Source organism: Macaca nemestrina, chromosome 14 (assembly GCF_043159975.1).
Source record: "Macaca nemestrina isolate mMacNem1 chromosome 14, mMacNem.hap1, whole genome shotgun sequence".
Classification (NCBI taxonomy): Eukaryota; Metazoa; Chordata; class Mammalia; order Primates; family Cercopithecidae; genus Macaca; species Macaca nemestrina.
Window position 1 is genome coordinate 4933944 of NC_092138.1, and position 17304 is coordinate 4951247.

Consider the following 17304-nt stretch of genomic DNA (forward strand, 5'->3'; position numbering starts at 1 on the left):
TGTCCAATGTGTGGCTACACTGAGAGAAAGTTTATATTAAATTAAATTCAAAATTAAGTTCAAGTACTGAGTGGTCACAGGACACCAGAAGCTAACATACTAATTGGACAGCACAGACAGAACAGCCTCATTACCTCAGATAATTCTACTGGACATCACTGTAGAGTTCACCTCACTTCTCACCAACTTTCATCATAAAAGCAGTTGCCACATTTTGTTGGAAAGTTAGCTATAACGAAATCTCACTGAGAGGCAAAGCAAACCTTTTCAAGATGCGTACGTAAAAGAAGAAATCACTTTCTGAATTCTTGGTAAATATTTCAATAAAAACAATTTACTTCATAAGCAAAAAACACAACAACATCCAATCAGTCAAATAACATTCTATTCTTTAGAATAGGAAACTGCTGTTTTATCCCTCAATCTAAAAACACTGTACACCAGCTAAAACAGAATAGATTTTTAAAAAATCTAAAATTAGGCCTGCTTCATCCTCTCACTTCTAGAAATGGTAATTTCTAATCCAAGTTCTTTACCTCAAATCCTTTTATTATGTACAACTTTACATTTATAGTGATTTTTGAACTACTTTAAAATCATTAGAAATTACTGGCTTTTTTCCAGACATCTTTAATAGTTAAGTCTATACACTCTGTTAAGAGACACGAAAATGAAAGGAGACAGTAAGTGACCACTCCCTTCTTGGCTCACCCTCCCTCACTCCTCCAAGGAGATCTAGAAAAGGCAGCTTGTTCCTTAGATTCACACATGTTGGGAAGGAAGCTGGGCAGAACTAAAACAGAGGCTAAAAGGAGGTGAGAGCCCAGCCCCGCCCACCTCCATCAGCAGGGAGTTCAGAGACAGCCAGCACTCATCTCCTAGTTTCACAGGGTGGGGAACAACGCCTGGGTGAGAAGGGGCTGCTGGCCCACAGTGGAAGCAAAGGCATCTCACAAGAAGTGGCTTTCTAACCAAGACCTGAAAGGAGGGGCTGGCCCTGGGCAGGACCTCCAAGGAGAGTGTCCACGGGGCATGGGCGGGGGACGTACAAAGGTCAGGAAGTGAGCCTGGCCTGTTGCCTGGACAGAGGGACCCACTGTGCTCCGACCCTGGGATCAAGAGGAAAAGTGGGGGATGATGAAGTCTGAGAGTAGCAGGGATCAGGTCTAATCTGGCAGCTTTCAAGTAATGCGGTCAGTGTTGTAAAACAGCAGGCAATATATTTCAAGAGCTGTAAAACGTTCATATTCTTTAACCCGGTAACCTCACTCCAGGAAATACAGCCTAAGAAACCAATTCACTAAATAAACAACATTAAAAGCATAAAAAGGATCACGGTAGACTCCTAGGGGAAAAAAATAAATTACGGAGATAGACACAGTCACTACACTGTACTGTGGAGAAACAGAAAAAGCTTCAGGTAAAGTATTAAACGCATTTCAGAATACAATATCGTGTATACACAACTATATAAAACTTCGTTCGTGGTAAAAGGCTGCAAAGAAAAAGGCAAAGGCCAACATAGTTGTAATCAGGGTGGCTGAATTATGCTTTAAAAATTCCTTTTTAAAAGAAAAAAAACCTAACAAAAAGCTGAGGAAGTACTATTATAAACCATACCTACACTCTGGTCATCTCTCTGTTACAGCACTCCAGACAAACTACTGTTCTTTTACATGTATGTCTCTCCAAGAGGACAAGGGGCACAGCTTACGCATCTTTGTATCAAGGGTCTAGCTTGGTGCTGGCAGCCAGCAAGCACCAAAAAAAATTAAAAGCTGCCCCAGTTTTGGTGTTGCATTTGATGGTTCCCCAAAGAGTCCTTAAATTAGCAAATAAAACTAGTAAGATACAGTCTATTCAGTACAGGCCAATATCCAGTAGAACCTTATAAAACAAAGGTGGTAGCCGGGCACAGTGGCTCACGCCTGTAATCCCAGCACTTTGGGAGGCCGAGGTGGGTGGATCACCTGAGGTCAGGAGTTCGAGACTAGCCTGGCCAAGATGGTGAAACCCCGACTCTACTCACACCAGGTGTGGTGGCTGGCGCTTATAATCCCAGCTACTCAGGAGGCTGAGGCAGGAGAATCTCATGAACCTGAGAGGTGGAGGTTGCAATGAGTCAAGATCACACCACTGCACTCCAGCCTGGGCAACAAGAGTGAAACTCCGTCTCAAAAAAAAGAAACAAAAAACCAAAAAAACAAAGGTGGCATGTGGGGCTTTTCACAATTACCTCCTTCCTCCACCCATAACAGAATCACCTATTTGCTAAGAACACTTGATTTTAGATTGGCATTAAAAAGCAAAGTGATTGAACTATTAATAATTCAGTACAACTCTAAAGCAAATGATTAACAATACCATAATCCTTCCCAAAACCAGACAGAGCATTATACAAACATCTAACTGCTAGAATTTGTGTCCTAAAACAAAAAATAAAGGACCACACCCATGAACACAGCTTCACACCTGCAGCAAAGGTAGGACCTCTCCCAAGCTGGCCTCAGCCCATCTTTCCTTTCTCAAGTCTCCTGAGTAAAGAAGGTGGGGGGGCGGGAGGGGGGCGTAAATCAGAGTCCATGCTCCAGCTCTGCCCCAGATACCCAACCTGCCAGGACAACCTCCCCAAAAACCAATGTAAAATCTCACAGATCTCTATATTCCTTCAACTTCTAAAATTCTAGAACTCTTCCCTCTCGTTAAAATTAATTGTGCTTTCATCTAAGGAAGTGCAACCTGGCATTAAAAACCACAAGAGTAACAGAGAGGATGTCCTTTTCCATGGGTGAATAATGGAAGTATGGAAGTGTAGTTCCGCAGTTACTCAATGGGGGAAATGCGGGGGGCGGGCGGTGGTGACAGCAGATCTGGCAAAGAAAATCAGAAAAAACTGAATGAAAGAGTTAAAAGTCAATTGCCTAGGGGTGGTAGGAACAAGATGACTCTGCATTTGTCAAAACTCATTCAATTGTACAACACACAGAATAAACTTTAATGTATGCAAATGAAAAAACAAATCAACCAGGGTGTCAGGGGATGCCAGGGTAGAATGCAGACTGACAAATGTATACAATTATATTATAAAATGTATGAAATAGCCTCACTGAAACTGCTTGAGTACCTGGGAACCAGTGTACTCCACTTGTTTAAGCATGCCTCCCAGAATCTGCATTAACAATTCTGAAATGACTTTGCAGGAACACTAGGGTTAAAGCAAATGCTATATGAGCCAGGTCCTCACTGTCAGAGAAACTACAAATAATCTGCAAAAGGAGAAGGCTAGAATGAACCTCATGGTGCTGGATTAGCCATGAGACATCAGTGAGAACTGGTATTCAGGCGAAAATGCACACATAGGTGGGTACAGAAACAATGGAAGATCTGGTGTCCACATAGATCTCCTCACAGGGGCCCCCAAGCAGCAGGAGCACCTGAAGCTGTCAGTTATGAGGGCCCAGACACAGAGACACCCCAGCAGCAGGACCACACCAGCACCCAGACCAAGGTTTCCAGGCACCTTCTCCATGACAAAGAACCAGGGCTTCTCTTTGGAGACAGCTGACACTGGAGCAGGAAAACACAAGGTGCACCGAAAGCATCTTGTAGGTCCAGAAAGCAAGGAAGCACTCCCAAAACAAAAGGATGGCATGTGTCACACGGGCCAACCCAAGAGAGCTCCCACAGCCAGAGCCAGGACAATGTGAGCAAGGATAAGGCAGAGCTGGATATAACCCCAAGTGAATTGATTATGACCCTAGAAAGAGGACAGGAGCCCATAATGATAAAAATAAATGATTAAATAAATGAAGGGAGAAGAGACACATTTTCCCTACAGAAAAATTCAAATAATACCATATAGTTTTCTCCCCAACAGGTAGAGTTTAACCCTCTCCCCTTTGAATGTGGGCTGGACTTAATTACTGCTTCCAAAGAATGAGGATGTTACAAATGAGTGAAAGGAAAACTGGTCACTACAGAGCAAACACCTGCAGACAGCTCCTTACCCAAGCAACCAAGGTTGGCATTGTCCAGTGCTAAGCCAAGTCAATGCCATGTGCCATGTGGGTGCTGAGAAGTGCCCTACACCTCTGGGCTAGTCTTCTCCCAAACACACAGCCATAATTTAATATAGAGAAAGCATCAGACAAACCCAAATTGGAGACATTCTATAAAACACCTGATTAGTACTCCTCAAAAGTGTCAAGATCACCAAAGACAAACAGAAGCTGTCCCAGAAGACAGGGGATGGAGGATACCAGAGGTCCTGACCAGAGTCCCGGAACAGAAGAGGACACTGCTGGGAAACCGATGGCATCCAAATGAAGTCCATAATGAAGTTCACAGTAGTCTACCGAGGCTAGTTTCTTGGTTTAGATCACTGTGCCAGCTAGCAGGAAGTGAACATTCCCTGGAAGCTGAGTGAAGGATATTGGGGAAGTCTACTACCTTTGCAAATTCTCTATAAAATTATTCCAAATAAGTTCATTTTTCTAAAAAAAAAAAGTCAATATTCTAGAAGACAAGACATCAGCTGAAAGACTATTTCAAACCACTTTATTAGATGAACAAAGTATAACAGACACGGGAAAAATAAATCCTGGCCTAAATGCAAGTTTCAAAAAGCCTATTATATAAAAACAGAAAACTTCCCACAGATAGTCCAGTTGAAAGAAACAGGAAAATCTACAGAGTATGGAATTTGGTTACCAATTAATTTATGAGTGAATAAATGCAGTCAAACTACTAAGAATATTTGTAAGAGGCCCAATATACAATTCCTTAAGATTTAAATCATGGAAAGTCTGGTTAAAAATCTGGTCAAGGATATGAGCAGGGGTAAAAAGATGATACAATGCAACGTTCGGGTGGGAATGGAAAAAAGATTCCGGGTTGTATCAAAATAACTTACGAGGCAGTTATTTAATTAAGAATAAACATTAAGTACCAGGCTGAAGCTTTGGGGATTCAGGGTCTGACAGACTTGAGCTCCCATGCTGTTCATCTGGTCTTATGAAGCGCCTTCCTGTTTTCCCTTTTCCTGCACTAAGCTACTCTCTCACTCTTACGTATCTGCTTCTTCTCTTCCCTGGCCTTCCAACACCTGGCTTGGACTGGGCATAATATAATGAAATGTGCACTTCCAGTTCTTAATGTTAATTTCAGAAGTGAGTTAAAACTATTAAACACAATGTTGAAATTATTTCATTTTGAACCCCCTCGAAGAACAAAATGACGTAAAAAATTAAGCCCTGAAAACACTTACTTACAGGTAGCCCTTGAAAGGGGGTAAAGTCACTCACCGGAGGTAAATCAGACTTCGAACTATGAGCTGCCTCCTTACTGAAAGTCCCAGGCTAGTAGCCACTGAAAGTATCTGCCATTTCAAAAGCACCAGGCCTTGATTAATTTTTGTCAGGGCTACCATTTCCACTCTATCAAAATGCCAGCTTTGAGATCAAGGAAGTGAAACTCTCAAATTCCTTCTGTAAACAACCCCGAGGAGCATTCTGCTTCTCATCGCTTGTGAAGTGATGAGGGGGCCAGTGTCCAAAAGAACACTCTAACCTGGGGCAGCCAGCATGGGAAGCACAACACTTCCCAGCTTCTTCCTCCCTGTCTACCCCTCCCCAAGAAATGCGGTAGGTGTTATTAGTGTTAAGAAGTTTAAGAAGTGGCAAAAGGGCCCATTTCTGGTCTCAAGAAAGTACTCTGTACTTCATTTAAGATGATGATTTTATGCCACTCTAAATTTACCAAATATTCCTAGGTAAATCTTTTTATCTCATTAGATTTACATTTCATCATTAAAAAGGCAGATATATCAAAACTTAGGACTTTTACTAAGAATAATGACTAAAAAACTCCCAAGCTTACTTGGCAAGTATAATTGTTTATTAATTCTGAAACACAGCTACGGGACGACCCCATAAGAAAAAAAACTTAACACTGTTACTTACTCCTAGTCTCCAGTGAAGAAACACTTCTACAATGAGGTTTGTGTCTCTGGCACCAGCTGGGTGAACTCCACTGCCTACTTTAACACTTTCTGTACTTCCATTTCTTCATCTGTAAGAATAATGGTATTCCTCTATCTCATAGGGTAGCTGCGATGATTAAACATACTACATGTAAACAGCTCAGAAGCATTCACGAATAATAAGCACTTGACAAATGTCAGTTCCTATGTACTTTCAGGGAAGCTGCGTAAAAAGGTTTCTTTATGCTTTTCACACAGGACCTGAAATGCTATGGGTTCTCACACATAGATTTTCTGACACTAGGAAAACACCGTTAACCTGGTTTTTCTTCAGAATAATTTTACACCAGTTCAGGGAACAACGTGACACATCCTCCGGCCCGCTATCTGATTCAGAAGATATAAAACAACCTGATCATAAGAGCGTATAGGTCCACCTAAATTATTTTGTTTTAAAAAACAACTACCACAAAGGCAGTTTGGGGCCTCTTCCCAATGGGCAGTCCATAGCTCTGAGGTGGGAAAAACTAACGCTGAAGCTTCTGCTCCCTACTCTAGTCCAACTAAAGAATGAGAACATTTAAAAAAAGTCAACTCCAATTTGGTGGCAGAGTTTTGTTGCTGTTTGAAGGGCAATTTAAATGTTATGACACATAGCAGCAATGCCTCTAAAAAGAACTCTCTCTTCAGGTAAGGCGAAATCATAGCTGAATAAGCTTATCTTACACATCTCGTTTAGAATAAATGAGAATTGGGTACGGCGATCTTAAAAACAAGGAAAACATTTATTAAAATAAGGGAGTGGGACATGAAAAGATGCTCAGCTTCACTCATTATTACAGAAATATAAATCAAAACCACAATGAGACATGTATACTTCACACCCATTAGGATGGCTACTATTTTTAAAAAAAGAAAATAAGTGTCAACAAGAATATGTGGAGAAAAATATATCCCTTGTGCATTGCTGGTGGGAATGTAAAACGGTGTGGCGTCTTGGGAAATAGTATGGTGATTCCTCAAAAAACTTAATACAGAACTACCCTATGATACAGCAATTACACTTCTAGGTTGAAAGAATGGGTCCGAAGAGATGTCAGTACACTCATGTTCACAGCAGCACCATTCACAATGACAGAAAGGATGAAACCCAAGTGTCTATCCACTGATGAATGGATAAACAAAATGTGGTCTACCCAATACAACAGAAAGTTACTGAGCCTTCAGGAGGAAATTCTGACATGTTACAACACGTATGAACCTTGAAGACATTGTGCTAAATGCAATAAACCAGACACAAAATTACAAACACTGTACGATCTCATTATATGACGTTCATAGAGTACACAACTTCAGAGACAGAGGGTAGAATGGTGGTTACCAGGAGCTGGGGCATGGAAGGACTGGGGAGTTACAGTTTAGTGGGTATATAGTTTCAGTTTGGGATGAGGAAAAAGTTCTAGGGATGGATGGTGGTGGTGGTGGTGGTTAAACAACAATGTGAATATACTTAATGCCAATCTCAGTACTTTGGGAGGCCGAGGGTGGTAGGTCACTTGAGGTCAGGAGTTCAAGACCAGCCTGGCCAAGATGGTGACACCCTGTCTCTACTAAAAATACAAAAATTAGCCGAGTGTGGTGGCAGGCGCACACTGTAATCCCAGCTACTCAGGAGGCTGAGGCAGGAGAATCGCTTGCATTTGGGAGGCAGAGGTTGCAGTGGGCTGAGATCACACCACCACGCTCCAGCCTTGGTGACAGAGTGAGACTCCATCTCAAAAAAAAAAATATATATATATATACATATACACTTAATGCCACTGAACTATACATTTAAAAATGGTTAAGTTGGTAAATTTTATGTTACGCGTATTTTACCACAATTTTAATTAACAATAATAATAAAAAGAAGGGTATCTCCTTGTCTTCTCAGAAGGCCTAGGTGCTTGGCTCCAAAATTAACTTCCTACTTATAAAAAGGGAGAGTTTTCCTTTTCCTTTGACTAATGACAAATAGCATGTATGTAATAGTTTGTATCTGCCAGGCTGTATCAAAGGGTGATACTTCTTTTTTGCTTTTGCAATCTCTTTTGCACACACTGCTTGTGATGTGATCACAGTCTGGTTCAATGGTTATTCAATAACACAGGTTAGGTGTCCTTTACTGAAACACTTAAGATCAGAAGTGTTTTGGATTTCAGGCTTTTTCAGGTTTTGGAATATTTGTTATTATGCTTACCAGTTCAACATTCTAAATTCAAAAATCAAAAATCAAAAATGCTCCAGTGAGCATTTCCTTTGTGCATCATGCTGGTGCTCAAAAAGTTTTGGATTTTGGAGCATTTCAGATTTGGGATGCTTGAATTGTAAAACTGTTTGATTTTTCCCTCTAAAAATATTAACAATAATAATAACAATAAAGGAGTGGATGTCATGAAAGAAATGCAAATTAAACTTTACAAACTTTAAAAATAAAAAAATAAAATGATAAAAGGAGGAGACACCCACATAATTTGTATTCATAATCTATTTAGCCTACTCTAGTAATCTAATGACTCAGCTAAATCCTAGTAACATCATTCTTATTAAAATATCATTCCAAAATATAAAACATAAAATTTCAATTTTCATAATTTAGGAAAAAGAACCTCAGGTTGATACTATTTATTTCAAGATAGTAACACTTGCAAACTCTTCATAGGTCCAGGAAATTAAAACATCTCATCCATGGAGCCCAGTGACCCCCTCCAACAGTCTGGGCTGGCTTGTTACTACTGTTCATAAATATGCTCCAGCTCAGAGGATGAACGATGCACTTCAGACCTGTCAAGTCAACCCTCCAGCAATAAACCCTCTAGTATACTTCCCTGCACTAACCAGTAAAACACCAACATGGTAAATTCATCCTTTCAAGAAAGTTAATTGATTCTAGAGACAACTGAGAAAGGCCAAATGACTGGAGCACAAAAGTACTGTTTCTAAATCACAGATTCTAAACTCTATAATGCAGACTGACCATCACCTCTGCAAATGTGTGCAGTGGGTCAAGTTCAACTCTACACTTTTCCCTAAGATGCCTAGAAACAATGTGTGATAAAGCCAGGTATAACAAGAGGAAAGGTGGCTAAATGCAGCCCATTTCCCTAAGCAGTCACCCCTTTTATGCCCTCAACACATCTCCTAAGTTAAGAAGCATAAAAGGCTTATTCAAAGATAAAAGCTCTGCACCAGGTGGCCAAGCTGACACCAGTGATTTTGGAATTAACTCTATGGGGACTTTAAAACTTCTGCTTCCTACCATCTTTCTGTCATCACACTTCCTTGCCTGTAACTAGTGATTCATATCCATTTATCAAATATTTTCTGAACATGTACTACACACCAAGTACCATTCCAAGAGCTGGATAACAGGCAAGGTCTTCATCAGATTTACTTCTAGAGAAAACATAAAAATAAGCAAAAATGGGGACAGGCGCAGTGGCTCACACCTTTAATCCCACCACTTTGGGAGGCCAAGGCAGGTGGGTCACGAGGTCAGGAGTTTGAGACCAGCCTGGCCAACATAGTGAAACCCCATCTCTACTAAAAATAGAAAAATTAGCTGGGCATGGCGTGTAATCCCAGCTACTTAGGAGGCTGAGGCAGAAGAATTGCTTGAACCCAGGAGGTAGAGGTTGCAGTCAGTCAAGATCGTGTCACTGCACTCCAGGTTGGGCAACAGAGTGAGACTTTGAATTTAAAAAAAAAAAAAAGCAAAAATGAAATAAATGGTGAACTATATGGAGACATTTAGAGAATTTAAGAATATTTTTATCTGAACTGTGATTCATTTAAATGCCTGGTTTATTTAGAAAATTGTGCCTATAAATCTACTGGAAAGTAGTCTAATTTTTCAAATCCTAAAATCTCTCTTCTGCATATTACGCGATATTTGACATTTATTCCTACAGTGTAGTACTTATTAAGGTTGCAATGTGTAATATGTGTTAATTAGTTTCTTCCTATTCATGTAAATCTCAGAAAACTAAAATGAAGAACAATGTCAATCTAAATATGTTAGATATAGGAGAAAGTATGCTTGTGTATATTTTGATTCAGAAAATTAAGTTGTGGTTTTGATTACTTTCTTCCTGGTATACTTGGACATCTCTATTGCAAACATTTATATGACTTTACAAAGGATAAAGCTTAGAATTTTTTGATTTGCTCATACCAAAATTTCCTTACCTTGGCACTACTGGTATTTTGGGCCAGATTATTCTTTGCTATGGGGGCTGTTCTGTGCACTGTAGAATGTTTGGCAGCATCCTTGGCCTCCACCCAATAGATGCCTTCAGTTAACATCCTCCCCCAGCTGTGACAACCAAAAATGCCTCCAGGCACTGCCAAATGTCCCCTGCCAAATGTCTCAACTGTTAACCCTACTTGAGAGCCACTCACAGGTCTTCACTGAGTAAACATATTGTTCTACAGTATCAAAGAAAGTTCCAAACAAGAAAAAAAGGATTTAAATAAACCTCTTCAACCCAGAGGCTATAGGTTCCCTAACGGTTTCCTTCCTTTCCTATTCTGTTCACTCCTCCAGGCCTGGGCATTAACAGGCACTCAAGCGTTTGCTGAAAGGAGAATTAATCACCATTGGGAACCAGTCAGAAAAGACTATATGAGAAATTTAAGATTAAAAAAAAAAAAACAAATCTTAAGTAATGGCCATTGATCCAGATTTTGAAATAATTTGTCTGGCTATATAATGGAACGCAGCAAATATTCTGATTAGAGTTGAGTGCCTATGGTAAGCATAAGGGGGTACAAGAGGAGTAAACACACAGTCCCTGGCCTCAAGGAGACTACGGGTGGCTGGGGAAGGTAAATATGCAGCTATGCAGGTGGGTGCAATACAACAGACTACAGAATGTCCACTGCACACACACTATGCTGTGTGTGTATTCCCGGTCCACTTTTTCAAATATCAAGAGATTCCATGAAGAAGGCTGGCATTTGACATGGGCTTTGAAGTATAAGTAAAACTTTGATGAGCAAAAGTAGGACACAGTACAGTAGTTAAACAAGAGGGAATGACATACGCAAAAGCTGGATATTTCTTGGGGACATAGTGAGCAGTTGGGTTGGGAACATTTAAAAAAGTACAGTAGAGGGATTGTGAAACATGAAGTAAAGTCAAATGAATTTGTTCAGGTCGCAGGAAGGTCTACAAGTCTGAACAAGGAATTTGGACTTAATGGTTTTGCTCAAGTCCCAACAGGAGAGTGACCTCCCTGAAGATGTGGCCGTCCACCCTGCCAAAGCTGTGCTAGATTAGTTCCACTGGGGAGCGGGGGTGGGTGCAGAGGCCATTCTGACCACTACCTACAGGAATACAAAAGTGTAACAACAAGGAATTGACCTATAGTATATGCCTTGCATTCTATATTTCATTCTATTTTATTCTCTGTCATTTTTAAATAATGGCAAACATCCAATAATTCGGTTTCACAACCCACCAAACAGTTTGCAAAGCATTTCTTAGAGCTTTTGGGTAAATATGGTGAATTCAAATGTTGGGGGTACAGGAAAAAAGGAAGAGTATAACAGTTAAGTCGGAGACTACTGAGCCAGAATTGGCCTGGTGTGTCATTATTCTAGGGACTGGGAGGATGGGACGCTGGAATAGCAAGCATGACTCTATGGTGGTAGAGGGTGTAACTCTGAAGTGTGTGATCATGAAGCTCAAGCTAGTTATAGCTAAAAAGGAAGCCAACAGAATGGGAAAAGAGAAATGGCAGAAGGCAAGCAGGGGACAGACGGTGGGAGTGGCAAGGGGCGACGGGGACACAGCGTTCAGAAGTGTTAAAGATGGGGTCACTTTTCTCACTAATTATATAGTCCAAGCTCTGGAGTATCTAAAGTGCAATTAGAAATTCACTCCAGTTGCAGAATCAGAATGCCAGATTAGAGATGTGAATAGTCAGTGTCTGTGTTGATGGGACACAGTATAAACAATATATAAGTATGTAAAACCAGGTGCTGAAGTCTTTGAGGACAGCAAGGCTGTGCCTTGGAAATGGTGAGATGTTGAATAAACTTGTGGTTAGCACTCACCTCAAAAGATGTAACACTGAGAAGTACATAATAAAGAATATACCATGGAAGTGGCCAAGAGGATTGTGGCATTTAAGGAAACATCATATTGCAGTAACCCCAGGAAATGGAAGCATTTTGATCACTGAAAAAGGTTCAAGGAGGCAGACAGGAAGACACAGAGTGGTTTTTGATAGGTTTAATTTTAAAGTTAAAAAAAAAAGAAGGAAGAGATTTAGATGACCATGATAATTGTTGATAAAGATCAGTGCTCAAATAAATTGTTGGCACAAGAGCTGAAGCTAACTTAGAACCAAGTTTTCCTTCACTTGGCATTTTTAAAATGGAATAATTTTAAATAAAATCTGGGTTTCTGGCTTTCTTGCAAAGTCTGAAGGTCTGGCAATGTTGACTCTACGGCCCTACGTGGCTTTTAAAATGTGCATACCTTTGGCTCTACTGTATGTATATACCATGTGTACACCATCTGTCGGGGTTGGATAAATTATGGAATACTATTTAGGGACTGAAAAGATTTAGAGCTCTAAGTATAGACATGGAAAGACTTCTTACAAATAAAAAAGCAAACTGCTGAATAACGTATAGCGTGATCACATTAATGTGAAAAAATAGAACTATATTATAATAATATGTATTATATAACTTATGACATAAAATATATGGCCTACACAGTCACTGTGGAAAACGTATGGCAATTCCTTAAAAAGAAAAACAGAGAATTACCATATGACCCAGCAATTCTACTTCTGAGTATATACCCAAAAGAACCGAAAGCAGGAACTCGAACAGCTCTCTGTATACCATGCTCATAAAAGCATTATTCAGTCTCCACAACAGTGAAAAAGTGGAAGCAACCCAAGCATCCACCAGTGGATGAATGGATAAACAAAATGTGGTACACATACACAGTGGAGTATTATTCAGCCTTAAAAGTTAAGGAAATTCTGACACAATCTACAACATGAATGAATCTTGAAGACATTATGCTATGTGAATTAAACTAGTGACAAAAGTAGTACAGTAAGAGAAATATATACAATGACTAGTTTGAGGTACAATATGGTCAGTTTTGAATCTTAAAAATCTTCCAGTCAATTAAAGGTCCTTAAGAATAAGATATACTGTCAGATCTACTGATGGACATTTTTCTTCTGAATAGAAACTTTTCTTCTGAGTAGAAGCTTGGCTATTCCTATCCTAACTAGAAAACATAGTAGAAGCGGTTAGCTATCATAATTGACCTGAGGGTGAATTGTAGGTAGGCACACCCACAAAGTATTCTTACACAAAGAAGCTGAACTTTGACTTTAGCACTCCACTTCCGTCTTGAGGTTACTAATGACTTGTCCCCAGATGTCACTTAATCACTAGATCCTGTTTTTTCGCATATAAAATGGGGTAACAAAGCACTCTGAGGATTAAATGAGATGGCATATGTGAGAAAGGACCTAGCCTGATACCATTCTCTCCCCCATCAAGTATACATGAAGAGAAATCATCTCTAAATACAAACATGTAATTATGCTAACCACGAAAATTCTAAACCATAGTCTAACCTCACATTCTTCCACTGACTTAAAGCATGAACGCCATTTTATGTAAGAGCATTATTTAACAAAACTCCAATGGAAGCAAATTCAGAAGATCTGAAGGACTTCATTATAAACCCTTACACTGATACCACAAGTCATATAGCAGAAACATTTATGAAAGCTCCAGTGACCAAGATTTTAAAATAAACATAAGTCATTTACTGAAGTTTCAAAGGTTATAATGACCCAAAGCACACAACAGGAAACTGTCCAAGTAACTAGCTAAAACCAAGTTCAAATTAGGCTATTTCAGGACCTATCCAAAACTAGTCAATACACAGGCCAACGTATTATTACTATTTTCATTGTTCTGGCTCTCCTTCCACGTAGACCAACTTCTAATGGTTAAAGAAATACAATTACTACTACTGAACAAAAAATACAATTATTACTCTGTAAAAGAAATAAACTCTAAGTCAAAAAAGATTTCTCCTGGCCCGGCGCAGTGGCTCACACCTGTAATCCCAGCACTTTGGGAGGCCAAGGCGGGTGGATCACGAGGTCAGGAGCTCAAGACCAGCCTGGCCAAGATGGCAAAACCCCGTCTCTATCAAAAACACAAAAATTAGCCGGGCATGATGGCAGGCACGCCTGTAATCCCAGTTACTAGGTAGGCTGAGTCAGGAGAATCGCTTGAACCCAGGAGGTGGAGGTTGCAGTGAGCCAAGATCACGCCACTGCACTCCAGCCTGGGCAACACAGTGAGACTCCATCTCAAAAAAAAAAAAAAAAAAAAAGATTTCTCTAAGCAAGGGTAACAAGAAATTATGCCCCTCCGCCAATTTACGAAACACGAGAAAGCACCAGTAAGATGCTTAAAGTTTTCATAAATGTTTCATTTACCCAATATTATATATACTGAAGTGTTCATGTCAATTCCTTTGCCAGTGGTTTTTACTTAATCTTAAAAAAATTACCATATGATAAAATTAACACGTTTACTTTGGATGAATCATTCTGATTTTAATGTATGGTAGCATCACCACCATCAGAATACAGAACAGTTCCATCACTCCACAAAGCTCTCTCCTGCTGTCCCCTTAATGTGTACATCCTTCCTCTCCTCTACTCTCAGCACCACTGAATTGGTCCCCATCACTATAGTTTTATAATCATCCCTTTTGAACCTGGCTTCTTTCACTCAGTATAAAACCTTAATTAAAGATTCATGCCAGTTGTTACCTACACCTTCCTTACTATTGCTAAGCAGCATTCTATAGTATGGCTATACAGTAGTTTAACCATTCACTTATTAAAAGATATTTTGTTTCCACGTTTTGGCTATTATGATTTAAGCTGCTATGGACATTTGAGTACGAGTTTCTGCGCAAACAAAAGTCTTCATTAGGAAAATACCCAGGAGTGGAACTGCTGGATGGTATGATAAATGTATGCTTAACTTTATAAGAAACTGCCACTGTTTTCTGGGGTGGCGGTGCCATTCTGCATTCCCACAAGCAATGTGTAAGGATCCAGTTGCTCAGCATTCTTGCTAGCACTTGGTATTGCTCAAATTTTTTTCTCTTTTAGCCATTCTAATAGGCCTGTAGTGATACCTCATCATGGTTTTAAACCTTTTAACCATTTTATGGGTATATTTTATTAAGTGGTATACGCTGTTTCGATCCCTTAAACAGAGAATGCTGAATATTAATTGTTATGACTCCCAATCATCCTTACAGAATACACATTGTACTACCCTCAGGGACCACTGAAGTACATAGGGTTGTTTTCCTTTTCTTAAAATAGCCCCAGAATCATGTTTGCTTTTTATAGCTTTTTAAATCTTCACTCTTGTTGTCACTTCTTGCTATTAATGGTGCTCCTGCCTCTGGCAGACTCTCCTCTTCACCCTCTTCTCAAGCTGAGTTTAGAAAATAGATAACCAAGCTTGTTAGAATTACATCTAAAAAGAGACCAGTCCGTGAGTGAGAGAGCTTAAAAGGATTTTTCAGTGAGGAAAGTAAAGGCACCCCCCCACGCCCGCCACCCCCCACAACTTCCTGACATCTTGCTTGGTTGCTGAGAAATTTCTAGTAGCTAAATCTCTCAGGCACTTTTCAAAAAAGTAAGGTTGCCAGCTAAGAGACCACTAAGTAATTGAGTCATTACAATATTCATTTTGTGCAATTTACACTATAATATGATCCTAGCTCAATAATTAAAAGCTTAGCAAAAGCAAAATATAGACAAAATTATCCCGTGTCCAGAAACCTAAGTGAAAAAGACGATCTGAAATGGAGCTTAAATCTAGTTTCCAAACACTTACACATTGGTCTGAATTCTGAGCACCTACTAAGTGTGCGAGGCATTCAAAGGGGTGCAAAGATAAAGAAACTGTAGAATTAAAAAGAACTCAACAGTTCTTTAAAGATACAGTGACCATATGCATACACACTGATTCTAATCCTAAGTAATATTCACAGTGTTCCCTTGAAACTCGCCTGACTAGTTAAGTAGATAGCTGTGCGGTTACCAAAGGCAAGTAAGTGCAGCCCATCCTGTCTTTTAAGTAGTCTTTTCCATCTCTGAAGAAGACTAAACTTTGAACACTTTTACGCTCTATTAGGAAGATGGATCGCTTCAGACAAATGGCAGCACCTTACTTCCCTGAGCGCCCCAGGCTCCGATTCAGAAATTACTAGGCAGGCGCTTCCTCTCACCCGAACTTCCCTGAGGACTGGCAGCTGTGTGTCTGCCAGGCGCAGGGGCCAATCGGGACTCTGCCGGCCGCCTCCACCCACGACTTAAACACCATCTCACCAATTGCAACCGGATCGTGGGTGGGACTTCCGCTATCATTTTAGGCTTAACTACCACCATCTCGTCGCGGGCACCGGGGGCAACCGCGAAGACAGAATTTCACAAACTTTCAGCTCCAGCAGTTTCAAGGAAATGTCAAAGAATGACAAGATGGAAGGCAGAGTGGCGAGAGCTAAGACACCAAAAAGGCCCCCAAAATTTGTTTTCAAGAAAACCAATGAAAAAAGCAAGCAATCAGAACGTGAAGTCCAGGATCATGTCTGTGCTTATCTCCACAGTCACTGCTGGGTCCTGAAGTTCTCCTCTGGCCCAGTGCCAGCTGCGGAACCCTCTGCCAAAGGGCCAGAGGAGGCCGGTGATGTAGAGCTCTGATTACCCACCCGTCAGGGCGCCGCTGAAGGTCACTGAATACTTACTGTGCACCCGAAAAATAGATCCTGCGAGTTCACGCCCCGTGTAGCTCGCCCCCTGACTTTGAAGGACTCCTTTCGCGTGGGATCTACAAAACCGAACTGCCTTAAAGACCTCTTTCACACCGACGTGAAGTCACAGAACTGACAAATCCCATCCTGTCAAAGTGCACGGTTCTTTGAAATCTAACACAAAAAGTCACAGAAAGATTCTCTAAACACCCTGTGCTAAGAGGAACACGGACAGGGCACTGCGTTCTGAAGTAGAGGCCAGGGCACTGGCCCTTAGACACGTCTCGCTGTCACCGGGCTAACAGCATTGGCAAGGGCGGCGGCGGCAGCAGTGATATCTGCAGCCCCCGAGGGCCCTGGCGAAACCCCCTCTATTACTCTGTATCCTGCTTGCTTCCGAGATGAACCTGTTGCTGGGAAAGAACAGGCTAAATTAGAAAAGGGAGTC

General features: G+C 40.6%; 1 protein-coding gene across 5 annotated transcripts in view; it reads right to left on the bottom strand.

The window, feature by feature from the left end:
- The window catches only part of LOC105498875 (family with sequence similarity 120 member A), a 115402-nt gene that overhangs the window by 97238 nt on the left and 860 nt on the right, over positions 1-17304 (bottom strand). The window contains exon 1 of one of the 5 annotated variants that reach the window (XM_024786753.2): positions 5961-6218. The exons of the other annotated variants lie outside the window; for them this stretch is intronic. The gene's annotated coding sequence lies outside the window, so the exon portion shown is untranslated. Of the gene's footprint in view, positions 1-5960; positions 6219-17304 lie in introns of those variants that run through there. 5 annotated transcript variants of the gene reach the window in all.